At 43.3% G+C, this 15,262-nt stretch overlaps 1 protein-coding gene across 1 annotated transcript in view; it reads left to right on the forward strand.

Annotated features, from left to right (window-relative positions):
* The first annotated feature begins 3,116 nt into the window (after positions 1–3,116).
* The window catches only part of LOC126457247 (enhancer of mRNA-decapping protein 4), a 164,908-nt gene continuing 152,762 nt past the window's right edge, over positions 3,117–15,262 (forward strand). The window contains exon 1 of the mRNA XM_050093399.1: positions 3,117–3,252. The gene's annotated coding sequence lies outside the window, so the exon portion shown is untranslated. The remainder of the gene's footprint in view (positions 3,253–15,262) is intronic.

Here is a 15,262-nt window from a genome sequence, read left to right on the forward strand (position 1 = left end):
TCTCGGTAGGCATTCCAGTTGGCATGGGAATAGTCATGGACGTACTTAGGGGGAGGGTCATTACGAGGGTCGGGGCAGGGGCGACGACCGTCCGAAACGGTGAGGAGGACAGGGAGATGGTCGCTACCAATAGGCTCCAGGACATCCACCGTTATGCGTCCAAGGAGGTTAGGGGAGGAGAGGATAACATCGGGAGTGGAGTTGGATTCGGGACAGGTGTGCTGGGGGATGGGGATGAGGTCGCCTTGAAGGGAGGAGAGGAACCGATGCCACCACCGTAACTGGGCGGCGGAACGACTATGGATGTTGAGGTCGGTGGCGATCATGTAGGAGGAGAAGGTACGGTCAACGTGGGAGAGGAAGTCGAAGGGAATAGGGGCGTTAGGGCGGACATAGATAGTGGCGCAAGTAACGGTAAGGCCGGAGAAGAAGAGACTAAGGATCAGGTGTTCGGTGGGGTCGGGAAGAAGAGGGTAGAGCCGAACGGGAATCTGGTGGTGGTGACCAATGGCAACTCCACCACACACAATCGGGAGGGGATTATTGGAGCGGTGAAGGAGGTAGGGCGAAGTGTGGATGGTGTGGTGGGGTTGGAGGAAGGTTTCATTGAGGAGGAAGGCATCCACACGGTGGGTTACAAGGGTGTGCAGGAAGAGGTTCTTGTTGGCGGAAGGGAGCGGATATTGTTGAAAAGGATATGGTGCTGTCGCGCCATGACAGGAATTTAGACAAGGTGAAATGGGCCTGGTTGTTGGAGTAGGTGGCGTACATTTTTAGTTGGAAAATGGAATGGGCAGCGAGGGAGATCTGTTGGAGGGTGTGGTGGCGCTGAAAAGGATGAACATTCTGAAGGACGATGGTGAGGAATCGGATGATGTCCTCAGCGATAGGGGGTGGGCGAAGGGAATTTCCAGGAGGGGTGGGGGCGTCCAGAGGGCTGACAGGAACGGTGAGTTCAGGAGTGGTAGGATGGGGTCGGGCCTTACATTTCTGGGAGTAAGTAGGATGAGGGAGGTTACAGGTATTGCAGGAAGGGGGAGATTGGAGATTGGGGCACTGCCATAAGAAGTGGGCTTGTCTACAGTGCGGGCAGGTGGGGGCCTCGCAGCACTCAGATGTCGGGTGTGCATTATACCGCAAGCACCTCTGGCAGCGGAGGGATTGAGGAGGGGAACGGGAGGGGTAAACTCCATAACGTTGGTTAAAGAGGAGGGCACCCTCCCTCAGGAGACCGTCTATGGAGGGGGCAGGCTTGGAAAAGACCCGCATAAGGCGGGTGGGGCCGGCCGAGTTGAAAATGCGGCGGATCGCCCGCACCTCCAGCGTGGGATGCGCCTTGAGCTCTGCCAACACCTCCTCCTCTGTGGTCGACGGACTGAGCCGAGTGATCACGGTGGTGAGGGTCGGCGGGCGATGTGGAGGTTGGGGTTGGCGGGTAGGAGATGGAGAAGGAGCAGGAGTGAGGGAGGTGTTGGGGCCAAAACGGATGATGGGGAGTCGGGAGAGGATGTCAGTATGGAGGGTTGGGCTGGGGAAGGAGATGAGAACGGAGTCCCGTCTGGGAGTGAGGAGAGAGATATGGGGGCACCAGGGAAGTGTTGGCAGAGGAGGAGGGAGAGATTCCGGGCGTCGAGAAGAGAAGGATCGGGACGGGAGAGGAGGTATTTGTATAAAGAGGGGGGTGAGGAGGAGGAGGAGGAGGAGGAGGAGGCGAAGGGAGCAGGGCCAGGCGGGGAGACATCCATGGCATCCTGGGGGGGGGGGGGAAGGAGGACGGGGCGGGGCCTTTTTGGGAGCGGAGGAGGTGGTGGTGCCACTAGGGCGTTTAACGGCGGCAGAAGGGTGGGTGGTGACATGAGGGACGGGAGCTATAGGGAGGTGGCGGGAAGGGGCAGGTCCCGGCGTGGACGCAGCAGCTGGCGCCGGAGATGGTGATGGTGAAGGCGACGGCGACGGTGGTGGCGAAGACAATGGGGAGAGTTGGGCATGGGCAGTGGCCCGACAGGCCACCACCCTAGCTGGAGCTGCAGTGACAGGCTGGGGGAGTGGGGGAAAGGATCAGAGGGAAAGGCGCGGGAGGAAGAAGCTGGAGAGGGGGTGACAAAGAGCGAGGGCGAAGGGAGAGTGAGAAGAAGAGGAATGGAAAGAGGGGGGTGTGACTGGGCACACCATGTTATGGTGGTGGTGGTGGCGGAGGGGGAAGTATAAACTATGGCTGTGGTGGTAGTGCTGGTGGGGGCTGACATGACGACAGGGATAAACAAAAATGCACAGGACGAAGAAGAAAGGAAAAACAATTGGGGACAGACGAAGTCGAAGACGGATGAAGACGAAGACGGACAAAGACCAGAGTCCCACGCTGCTGGCGCTGGCGCTGACGCCGACGACGGGTGGCAGGAATGCCGCAGCTGCTGCCGCGGACGGGGCCGGGGCCGCTGCTGCTGCTGCTGCCGCTGCTGGAGGGCTGGCTGGCTGGCTGCTGCTGGCCTGGACTGCTGCTGCTGCTGCTGCTCGGCTGGATCGCTGCTGCTCGGCTGGCTGGCTGGCACCTGAAAACCTAGCGCTTCGATTAGTGCTGGAATGGCACAATCGAAGGGCGGTATCCTTGCAGAGTACCGCCGGAAATGTGTGCATCGACCTGCAGTTGGGATATATAAGGAATTCTCTTCTGTACAAACGTAAAAAAAGAAGCAGTACAACCTTAAATGTAATAGCTAACTATAAAATTCAGCACGAATTTCGGGAGCGCTAGGCATAAAGACACATGTAACTGTATACTCTTAAAGCATCTCAGCAATTACGACTGAAAAACATATGCTTGAGTCTTTGTGTATTTCCAAAACAAATTTCAAGATGTTTGGCACGTGAATAATTCTGTCGAAGATTTTTTTTTTTTTTTTTTTTTGAGTGAAAGACATGATTCCAGACAACTTCTTGTACTTAATTAATAAGACAAAAATGTCTATACCTTTTCTACATTATAAAAATTAAACCACGTTATAGCCCTAACGTCTCCTCTGGAGACTACATTATTTGTACACATGAAAAACCTACGGGTGATGCGAGAGCTACGCGTGGTATTCGTTTGTCCAGATCAGTGTTCTGCCTTTCGTTACCTGTGCTTCAATGCTATGCGCACCGAAGTAGCATCTTTGCTAGCTGCGATAAAAAGTAGTGTGTTTGTGACAGTGTGTGCTGGAGCAGGTCGGCGGGACTTTGTTTGTGTGTGGATGCATGTGATTGCGATTGAAGGTACGGAGGTATCCTATTTTGTGATTGGGGTAGACATGTTGTATGGTGATGATAAACAGCCATTACGCAAAGTTGCGGTTAGTTTCAGCTGTGGAAAGTGTTTTTCTGTCGATTTTTCATTAGCTGATGCATTAAACACATAATCGAGAATGTGCTGAATACTGATCATTTTTGCTAAGAACCTCAGATCAGCACATTTTTTCTTGAAACTAACTTGAACGGTATGTCCAGTTTACATGTTCTGGCGTTGAGCTTTAGCGATTATTGCAGTTTTTGCACTGACTGTTGGGGGGTTTATATTTCAACCGGAAACCTTAGCAAATTTTCTACGAAATTAATGACACTAATGCATTGCGATTGGAGAAATATTAACTCATTGTAACAATTCTTATTGTGCATTAACCAACATTTGAGTTTCAAAGGCAAACTTGGAAGTAGAGTGGTAAAGCTTCCAATGTCGACGAGTGATATAAAATTTCGTTTCATGGACTGTTTTATTAAAATATAACAATGCAGATAGAGGATCCAATGAACAAATTGCCAAGATTGGTAGTGAGAGTTAGGAGCTGTTGTAGTTAATGTCAGTCCATTTTATATGGAGGAGCAATAATTTGTTTAAACTTGCATATTGTTTCATTTAAGAGTACTGTGTGGTTTTGTTTTTTTCGCTTTTATTGCAATTGATTACTGGGGGAATAATGTAGCCTATTTTACTTATCAATTGTGGTAATGGTACACTTAAGGTACCAATGAGTTTTGACCTAACAATTTGGAGGTGCTTATTTCTCTGTTGAATTGGGAGTTATTTCAGTATAATACTAAATCACCTTGCATTTGTTTAGAGATTTCTGTATTTGTGCCAGTTTGTGGGGGTGGAGAAAGTTCTGCAAAACGTTGAAACAGAGCTGATTGTGACACGTGTTAACCTCTCCAGTGTAACCAGCAAAGCAGAGTGTCATATTTGATCTATAACAATGTGATTTGTTGTTTACTTTGGGCATAACAGCTCGGGGGCCAATGCATTGCCTAGTTAGCAAATTCAGAAATCACCAAATGATGAAAGCAGTATTCTGATATTTTCTGTCTTTCAAGGATCTGTTTTTTCTTGCTTGCACAGCATGTGGAGTAATTCTAAGTTCATTAGCTGTCATTTCCTTATTAAAAAGTAATCTTCAGGCTTAGCAGGAATATACGAAAGTTTGTTAAGACCAAGTTTTGTAAAGATGGTTGTCTGAATGATGTAGGGTGCAATTCATTTGGCTACAGTTGGGTAATGACGCAAATGCTGTTGCGGGGAAAATGAGAAGTATCTTGAGGAACTGGATGTTTCTCAATACATGACATGGAAAATGTACTAAGCAGAGAAGTTTCCTGTTACCATGTTAATTGTTATTAGGACACAAGTGAGTGTAATTATCACTGTTCAACAGTACTAAGAAATTGACAAAGATTGCCTTTTGTGAAGTACTAGTCATGCAGAAAGTGTCATGTGGATTCTAATGGCAAGAGTGGCATTGTGACATCCCCACCTTCACCCCAATCTTTACATTTTTCTGAGTTGACATGATACATGTACAGGAAGTGCCCCAGAATGCATGTTTGCTATTTATTATAATTTTTTTGAATTAACCTTCCAGACTGGTTTTTCGTTATTTCATTAATGTAGCCATTGGGCTGCGTTACATATCAGTTGCATTTGTTGTTGTTTTTGTTGTCTTCCATGAAAAATTTTGTTTGATGTAATTTCTCTCACTAATTTATTGTGTGCAAGTCATTTCATCTCTACATAAACATCAATTTAGACCTACTTACTGTCTTCAAACATTGGCCTCCGTTGAAAATTTTTACAGAATGTGAGTGAAATAAGAAGGGCATAAAAAGAGGTGTTCCTGGCAACAGGAAATGTACTAGTATTGTACGTCAATCTTAATTTGAGGCAGAAATTTCTACGAATGTAAGTTTAGAGCACAGCATTGTATGAAAGTGAATCATGGACTGTGAGAAAAGTGGAAAAGAAGAGAATCGTTTGACAAGAAATGATTGTCCACAGAATCTCAAGAGACAGGAGCATGTGAAGAACATTGATAAGAAGGGACAACATGATAGGACATGTTATGAGGCACCAAGTAACAATATCCACCGTACTCAAGGAGTGTAGAAGGTGAAACTGTAGGGGAAAACTGAGATTGTAGTGTATCCAACAAATAATTGAGGATCAGACAATGGAAACTGCAGGTAGGAAAGTCAACAGTGTAGGAGAAGATAGATAGCTACTTTCCATAAAGGTAACACGAGATAACTACTTTCCATAAAGGTAACACGAGATAACTACTTTCCATAAAGGTAACACACTAAGTTGCAGACATACGTAACTAAGAAACTTACACATAAGCTTTCGGCCTCAGCCTCCTGGCCCAAGCTGCTGGAGTTTGTGGTCGCGTGTGTGTGTGTGTGTGTGTGTGTGTGTGTGTGTGTGTGTGTGTGTGTGTGTGTGTCTGTCTTTGTCTTTTTGTTTGTTTGTTTTTGCCTGTCTGCAACTTACCATATTGTCTTGATGGTAAGTAGCAATCTATATTTTTCTACATTGTAAATAATTGAGGATTTTGGGTGAAAGAATCATGCTTAAGATGTTACATTACATTTTTCTGTTGCATGTTTTGAAAACTTACATTCTCTTTTTGTCTGAACTGTTTATTGTCCATTTTCCACTTACGTACAAGGTTACTGTCCAGACAATTGGCTTCAGAAAATACTTCAAAACACTTAATATTCAGCATTGAAATTCTCTGTTTGAGAAACACTTTCCTTGCTGTTGTAAATCTCCGTTTTATATCCCCTCTACTTTATTCTTCGTCAATAATTTGGTGCCTGTGTAGCACATCAGCTGTTTTTAGCGTCTTATTTACTAGTATAATTCTCTTAGCGAGATTCATTCCATTACCTTCCTTTTATCATAGTGTTTGTCTTATGTTTTCAGGACACTGTCAGTTTCATTCAGCTGCTCTTCAGAGTCATATGTCTTGTCTGAGAGAATTGTAATAGAATTGGGAAACCTCAAAGTATCTATTGCGCTCTCGGTACTTAATTCCCTTTCCCAGTTTCTCCTTGGTTACCATAGCAGCTTGCTCAGTGTACAGATGGTGTAACATCAGGAATGGGCTACAACCCTGTCTCACTCACATCTCAGCTACTGCTTCCAGTTCTTATCCTTCTACTCTTAGAACTGCTCCTGGTTTCTACAAATGTTGTTGATAGCCTTTCACATCCTATTTCATCCCTGCTACCTTCAAAGTTTCAAAGAGTGTAATGAAGTTAACTTTGTCAAGCTTTCTCTAAATCTACGCATTCTGTAAACATAGGTTTTTTTTTCTTGGGTCAATCTTCTAAGGTAAGTCGTGGGGTCAGTACTGTCTGTGTTATTTACTAAATGGTTCAGTTACCACAAACCTTATTTTGCAATCACATTGGTGGCTTTGCTAGCTCACAACCAAATTGTCACAGAATAACCAAGCCTACATGTAGTGCTACACTACAGGTCAGTCTGCTGGCACAACAAATTCATCATGTATTGGGGGCAGATTCCACATTATTCTGTGTTGTTCAGCTGGTGCTGTGTCTGTTGTCAAATTTTGAACTAAGATCTCTGAGACCAATAGGCCTGCATTACCTTTCAGCATTTTACTGTGCCAAATAAAATAAGGTTGAAAATTGACAGCTGAAAGGTGGTTAATTTGACTTACTCTATGAACAGCCGAGTCACGCAACCAATCTCTAAAACGATTGGCATACAGACTGGTCAACAAAAACTCATAAAGTGATATGAGGTAGGATAGTCATTTTTTTTCTGTGGGCAGAAAGTCCCCCCCCCCCCCCCCCCCTACAAATTCTCTCTCTCTCTCTCTCTCTCTCTCTCTCTCTCTCTCTCTCTCTCTCTCTCTCTCTCTGTGTGTGTGTGTGTGTGTGTGTGTGTGTGTGTGTGTGTGTGTGTGTGTGTGTGTGTGTGAGAGAGAGAGAGGAGGGGAGGGGGGGGGCGGCATGGTAACTCATGAGAACAGATACTGGTAGTGAAAAAAGTTGTAACTGAGGTGCCACAGGGTTTTACAAATCTTGTCAAGTAGCACCTGAAAATGGTCACGTGTCTTTTGTTGCGAAGGTGGGAGAGTGTAACAATTGTTTTACTTTTCTCTATTGTGATAGGTTAAAGTGAGATAGCGTTACTGTTTTTGCCTTGAAAGCTTTATAAATGTAATATTTTATTGTTAAAATAGTTTCTTTGTTATTTCTAATTCTTTGATATGGTGTCGTCCTTGTTATTTTCTAATTTGTTTAATGCAGGTCACTGTTGACTTCTTTTTCCAGAAACACAGGAATGTTTATTTTGTTGGCCTGCTCTTAGTCATTTGGGAGAGGTGTCCTAATTTTAGCCTGTGCTTTGCTGTCACTTCTGATATTTTATTTATGTTTTGGCAGATTTCATTATTTCTACCCACATTTCAAATCTTATAGTTCATTAAGCATTCATGTACATACTAGTATTCTTGGCATACTACTGTGGTATAGTGTTTTATTTTGTAACTCTGTAGATGCATTTCTTATTGTTGATATTTGTAGTTAAATCATATGGTCCTTCCATTTGATTAATTCTTACATATATTGCAATTTATCTTGTCATTCTACTGTATGGCCTCTGTAAGATACTTAAATTTTGTAACTAGTTCTATTTTACCAATTTGTTTTTCCATGCATTTTGGTATATATTTTTTTAATACCTGCCACAGATTAATTGTTTCAGCTGCAATTGTGTTATTGGTTGTTCTTTCCAGAAGAATTATTTTAGTAAATGGTTGTCATATTTTCTGATGCAACTTTGGCAGTGGGTTTTGAGAAAGGGTGGTTTAGACCTACTGATACTGGATGCAATTAAAAAATAAATAAATATGAAGTGTCATATGAATTATTCAAATCGGAGGCATAAATTCAAAAAGTTTGTTCAGTACATGGTCTAATAGCTATATGACTGAACAAAATATTCTCAGGGTTCCAGCAGTGTCAAGTGGTGGTACATTCATGAGCTAACTGAAAGTTACCAATTGCTAATGGCCCAGGAGCACTTGACTGAAAGCAAACCAAGCAAATACCTGAGGTAACGACCAAGGATCAGTTGACCAAAATCTTGTAAATGTATAAATGCTGGAAGCATTGTGTTTGTATTACTGTGATATGCATTCATCTCTTCTGAAGGACTGATGTATCCGGTTTGGAAACTACACAGGGCACATCAATTATTTTATTGCATTTGCTACTGCAGTGTTTAATTTCCAGTTGTTAGCATCATTGTTACCATTACTCTGCTGAATATACACTATCTGATCAAAAGTACTTGGAGAAATGCGTGGTAAACACTGTGCTATCTTACGATATTTTATTCACAACCAGTTTTGATCATTGATCATCTTCACAGTGGAAAAATATTGTGACGTCGTCACATGTAATACATGCTATTTAAACAGAAAAGATGGCACAGCTGACTTACAAACAGCAGAAAAATATACTTCATGCCATAATACCGGCTTAAGCAGGCACAAAAGATTGAAAAATGAAACCACCTAACAGCAGTAAGTGCACAGCACAATTACTCACACTCATTGTGCCTGAACAGTGGTGCTGTGCAGTTACTGCTGGCACTTGGTCCCAGAATGGGTCGGTCAGGAGAGCTTAGTGACATTGAACATAGGCAAGACCATGAATGGCATTCAAGTAGCATATCCATTAGGGACATTCCATCCCTTCCAAAGTTGCCCAGTGGACTGTTGATGATGATGTGATTGCGAAATGGAAACATGAAAGAACAACTCAATAAAGGCCAGGCAGGCCGCGTACTGATAGGCAGGGACTGTTTGTTGAGCATTGCTGGGGGGGGGGGGTTGTAAAAAAGAAAGAAAAAAAGCCAACTAATGATACCAACAGAAGGGATCACTCTTGAGCTCTAAACAGCTGTCCACCTAGCACAGGGAATGTGCTTAGGGACGGAGTTGAGGAGGAGGTACAGTGGTTAAGCAGCTCCTTATACGTTTATGTAGTCGCTGCTAAGTGATGACGATAGCACTGGGCAGTGCATAAGTGAAATTGGATGATTTGGAGTGATGAATCACACTTTTGTGTATATGCAACAGTTTGATGGAAGGGTTTATGTTTGGCGGATGCCTGCAGAACATTACCTGCCATCATTTGTAATGCCAACAGTGAAGTATGGAGGAAGTGGTGTTAAGGTACGATACTTGCTTCCATGGTTAGTATGTGACCCCCTCATTGCACTTAAGAAAACACTAAATGCAGAAGGACATGAACACATTTTACAGCATTGTGTATTGCATAGAGTAGAGTAACAGTTTGGACCTGATGATTGTGCCAGCATGACAGTGTACCCATTCATAAAGCAGCGTCTGTGAAGTAATCGTTTGTTGACAATAACATTCCTAAAATGGAGTAGCCAGATCAGAGTCCCAACATGAGCCCATTGAAACACCTTTGGAAAGAGTTAGAATGTGGATTTGCTCTGGATGCCAACATCCAGCATCACTATCTGCTCTGGTTTCAGCTCTTAAGGAAGAATGAGCTGTCATTCCTCCACAGACTTTGACATCTAGTTGGAAGAGTGGAAGAGTCACCAATAGAATTCAAGCCATCACAAAGGTGATGGGTGGACACACTTCATATTAATGTTCACTATTAGGTATCTAGATATTTTTCATCATATATTGTAGACCTCCTTTAGAATTCTGTGCATTATGGTGTTTTACTATTCACATAAATGTTGCTCCTGTGTGATTTCTGATGTTAGCTAACCATCTTTTATTGGTTGGCTGCCTCTGCCACATTACAGTGGCCGAGGAACTCTGCTGAAAGCTCATAAATGTATAACCATATGATGTGGCTCAAAACCCAAAAAGATTTTATTCAATTCACAAGAACGTTTTTGTAATACACTATAAATAACAAGTATACAAAATGTTATTGCGACACATTTTTATTCTGTCAAAGAAAAACTTGCTCAAACTAATATTACATGTTGCATTGCATGTTTTGAAACCCCAGTATACAGAGATTGTCATAATCTGGACAACGTGTATGCATTCTTTCCAATACACTTATCACTTTTAGCTCTTTGTGCTATCTGCACACAGTTATCAGAATAGTTAAGGTGACTTCTTTCCCGAGTTGATACACAAGTTACTCGGGGCAAGACCTGGAGAAGCACAGTTTGTGGATATTTGTTTTGTGGTGCAGAAAACTTAACTATAGGAAACTGGACGAGGGTAGAAGTTTTCTTTCGCTTAAGTTATTTTTCTCCTGATGCAGCATAAAACCGTTGGTGATGATCACATGAAATGATTGAAAGAATAGTTTCCCACATCATTTGAATTGTAAGGTAGTAAGCTAGCATGTAATCCTATTTATTCATTTGTATGTCATTGTTGTCAAAATTTGTGTGCTCAGAGTTTTGCTTTGGGCTGATGGTGGGTCAATAGACATTAACAACTGTGCAACACAGAGGGGCACAATACAAAGTGCGCTTGTGAACTGTAGATTGTTCAGACTCAGGGGAAATAGGTAATACTACACTGCCAGAGACCTTTTGTGTATAATCTATGCAGTTCCCACCAAAAGACATCAAATGCAATGGAAGCTATGAATTTGAATCGTCAAAACAATTTTTTCAAATGATGTCAACTTAACTGTTAATGCTGGAGTTATAGGGATCTGTCAGAAATAGAAGATATTGGGTATCACATTTGACCCACTGAAATCAATCGTATCACACATCTGTCAAACTGCAAACAAGTTGGGAGAGACTATTTTGTAACTATCACTCCCCATAACAGTGTCAGTATAGTCCAGGGTATTATCTTCCACCACAGCCTCCTTTTACAGACCGATGATGGGTTACATGCCAGTTTGGAGCAACAGGGTGTCCATTTTGCCTGTCATGTCCAGTGGGGATCAAAGGACAACACAGTTGATACAGGGACCCTCATCTTTGAAGGTGACTCGTTGCCTTAACAGGTCATGGAGATGACCTATCAGTGCAATGTGAAACCCTGTGTTCTGCCTGCTTTGCAGTGCTTCAAATGCATGAGATCTGGGCATGTCGCCCCATTGTAACGCCAACTCTGTCTATAGGGATTCTGGAAATCAGTTGCACACAAACACCCCTTGCTCCCCATCCCCCACACTCTTGTGTGATTTGTGGCAAGCACCATTCCCCCTGTTCACCAGCCTGCACCATCCTACAAAGAGAAGAGAAAATCTAGGAATAAGACTCTTGACCCCACCCCATGTACCAGGAGGTGTAGAAGAAATGTGATCATTTTCTACCTGTACATATGACGATTACGTTTGCTATAGCCACGACGATGTTGACTTCTCTGGTGACATTACCCTCCCCCTTTGTGCTTCTACATCAGACCCTTGGGGCCATTCTGCTACATCCATTGCCCAGGTGATGGGGGCTCTCCTCGTACTGTTTCCTGCACACCCACTTTGGGGGCGTTGGCTATCAACCCACCAGGGCATCAATCCCCAACCCCAAGCTGGGGAAGGAACACCATCCTGTGGCATATCTCATGAAGAAGAGATTCTTAGGGATACTGTCCTCCCAGGATACTACTGACCTGCAACCGGATACTAGCAGGTGGCTGAAGGAGGCACAGGTTGCTTGTTATTCCTCCTCTATCACTGAAACAAGGGCAGACAAGACCTCTCAAACAGCAAACTCATCTAAGGAGAATAGAGACAAAAAGAAGACATTCAGTGTAGAGTTTCTGGTGGTCTCCTTTCTATCGGACCCCACATATTCCAACTCTATACTTGTGACAGAATTCCTGCTGGTCCCAGTGACACCGGAGCCCCCATACAACCTGCTTCAAAACTGATGTGTATTGATGCCATAACCTTGCAACTGGTGGCAGCAGGCAACCCTCAGACATGACCTGCTTCCTTGGTATCTTCACACTCCCTCAGGATACCGATAGTGTGAGCCTCCAATGGAACTGTAGCAGTTTTTCCTGTCATGTGTTCCCCTGCTTTCTGCATTGCCCTCCAGCAGACACTCATTTTGAGTGACTTCAACACCCACAACCCTTTGTGAGTGGAGCTATAACAACTGCCCACAGTAAAGCCATTGAAACTTTGCTCACAGAGCTCAATCTTCGTCTCCTGAATACCAGAGCCTCCACACACTTCATTGTGGCGTGTGAATCTTATTTGGCCATTGATCTTTCCAGCTGCAGCCCTCATCTTCTCCCCTTCATCCATTGCAGTGTACATGATGGCCAGTGTGACAGTGGTCATTTTCCAATTATCCTTTCTGTCCCTCAGCATCACTCACTTGGGTGTCCACCCAGATGGCTCTCAACAATGCTGACTGGGATGCCTTTGCCTCTGCCATCATCTTTAGCAACCTGTTGTGGAGATGTGCTGATGCAGCTTTCCAGAGCACAGCCACAGCCTGTCTAATGGCAGCAGACTTAGTGATCCCCTATTCCTTGGGATTCACCCATCAGAAGACAGTATCTTGGCAGGCCTCCGAAATCGATGTGGCCATTAGAGAGATTGCAGCCGGGTTCTCCAATACCATACATGACATCCATAGATAGTGTACTTCATTGCATGTAAATGGCTGCGTACCTGGGTCCCGACCTAATAGAACAAGAATAATTTTTAAACACTGGAATCTCCAGGTAGGAATGTAAACATGCAGGAAAAGATAGATTGCTACTTACTGTAAAGAAGATATGTTAAGCCGCTGACAGGCACAATTAAGACACACATACATAGAGCTTTCGACAGCAGCCCTCATCAGCAATACACAACCAGAGTTAAACAGTAAAAGGTAAAACTCAGTAGCTTACTAAAGGGAAAATCTACTAACAAAAGCATTATGTCGTGTCCATATGTGTGGCTAAAATAGTGTAGCACACGGCTTCTAATTTATAGTCAAACAGGAATTTCCCAAGAGGATCACAACCAGTGTCAAAATCTGAGACATCAATATGGAACATAGACAAACAGCAAATGAATGTATAATGCGAGAGTAATCCCAAAAGTAAGGTCTCCTTTTTTTTAAAAGTACATAGTCCTGTTTATTTCTACAATGGTTTGCATCAGTTTACAGCTTGAACATTTAGCTATTTTTTGACATAATCACAATTTCTGTCGATGCATTTTTGTAGACACTGTGGCAGTTTTTGTATGCCCACGTCATACCAGCTCGCCGCCATGCTGTTCAGAAAGTTATGAACCTCTTCTTTCGCCTCGTCGTCGGAGCTGAATTGCTTTCTGGTCAAATGTTCTTTTAACCTAGGGAGCAGGTGATAGTCACTGGATGCCAAGTCAGGACTATAGGGAGGGTGGGTGGGTGATTATGTTCCACTGAAACTGTTGCAGGAGAGAAACGGTTTGCCGAGCGATGTGTGGGCGAGCATTGTCATGGAGAATGTGTATGCCCTTGCTCAACATTCCTCTTCTCTGGTTCTGCATTGGCCGTTTGAGTTTTTCCGAGTCTCACAGTGTCTGTCAGCATTAATTGTGGTTCCAGTGATTCAACTCAGACGAGGAGGTGAAAGAAGAGTTTCATATCTTTCTGAACAGCATGACTGCGAGCTGGTATGACATGGGCATACAATAACTGCCACAGCATCTACAAAAATGCATTGACAGAAATGGTGATTATGTCGAAAAATAGCAAAATGTTCAAGCTGTAAACTAATGTAAACCATTGTAGAAATAAACAGGTCTATGTACTTATAAAAAAAATAGGAGACCTTACCCTTGGGATTACCCTCATAGTTACTCAAATATCAAGGGAGAAGCAGTGTCATCTGGTTTAGGCAATTGATCATTGTATAGAATAGCACAGTGTGTTTGACCAACAGATGGATAATTTAAGTAGTGGATTTTGGAAAGTGACTATAAAATTAAAAAAAAAAATACATGTTATAAATTTTCAGCCATTGCAACTCATTAACATTCTTCAGTAACTAATAAACAATGTTGTGCAATGATGATGGGAAACGTCATCACAGCAGAGACAAAGTTTTATCTCAACTCCAATAAGCCATACAGTCGTGACAAAGAAATTCTGTTATACTATTTAACATAAAATCTCATATTTTACAGTAGGGATGAGAAGGGGTAATGTAACTTTTAAATATGAACCATATATAGTGATGTAAAAATAAAATGTGACAGTACAATTATCAAACAGTGGAAAGTCCGGGTTGTAATAGTCTTTTCATTGTGTCTGTAACTCATTGTATCACCTTCACCTTTTTCCCTCAGCTTTATTACTGTTCACCCTTTATAATAGTATCAGAGAGTAACACGCAACTGCAAAATTACCAAAAAATGCATAAAGCGTAATACACATGCATAAGACCAGCCTGCAAGAATACTGGGAACTATATGTTGCTACTACTGGACTGCATACCCCTCCCTCGCAGGTTTGGGCAATGTTTCAATGCATCTGTGCACACCAGTTCCCCACTGGAGTACCTGGTGTTGCAACAAATGTTGTTGTCTACACTGACCCAGATGCTGTCGCTGAATGGTTTGCTCTGCAACTGAGAGTCATCAGTCAGCATTTCATGTCCTCAAATGGCAGGTGAAGTGAATTCAATTGCCTTTCAGTGCATGTTAGCTGGAGCCATATAATGCTCCGTTCAATAGTGGGACTTCTCAGTGCTCTAGCACTTTGCGTTGATGCAGCTCCAGGACCAGACCTCATCCAAAGTCAAACGCTCAAACACTTGTTGGTGGATTGCCAACATCACGTCCTTGCCATTTTAAACAATCTCTGAAGTGAGGGTGAGTCCCATCTCAATGATGAGAAAGCACAATTGTCTCAATACTGAAATTGAAATTGGGTAAACACTTCCTTGAAGTGGACTGCTATTACCCCGTTAGTCTCACTAATGTTATCTGCAAGTTGCCCGAACGTATGGTGAGGTAG

Source organism: Schistocerca serialis, chromosome 2, assembly GCF_023864345.2.
Source record: "Schistocerca serialis cubense isolate TAMUIC-IGC-003099 chromosome 2, iqSchSeri2.2, whole genome shotgun sequence".
In the NCBI taxonomy this organism is placed as follows: Eukaryota; Metazoa; Arthropoda; class Insecta; order Orthoptera; family Acrididae; genus Schistocerca; species Schistocerca serialis.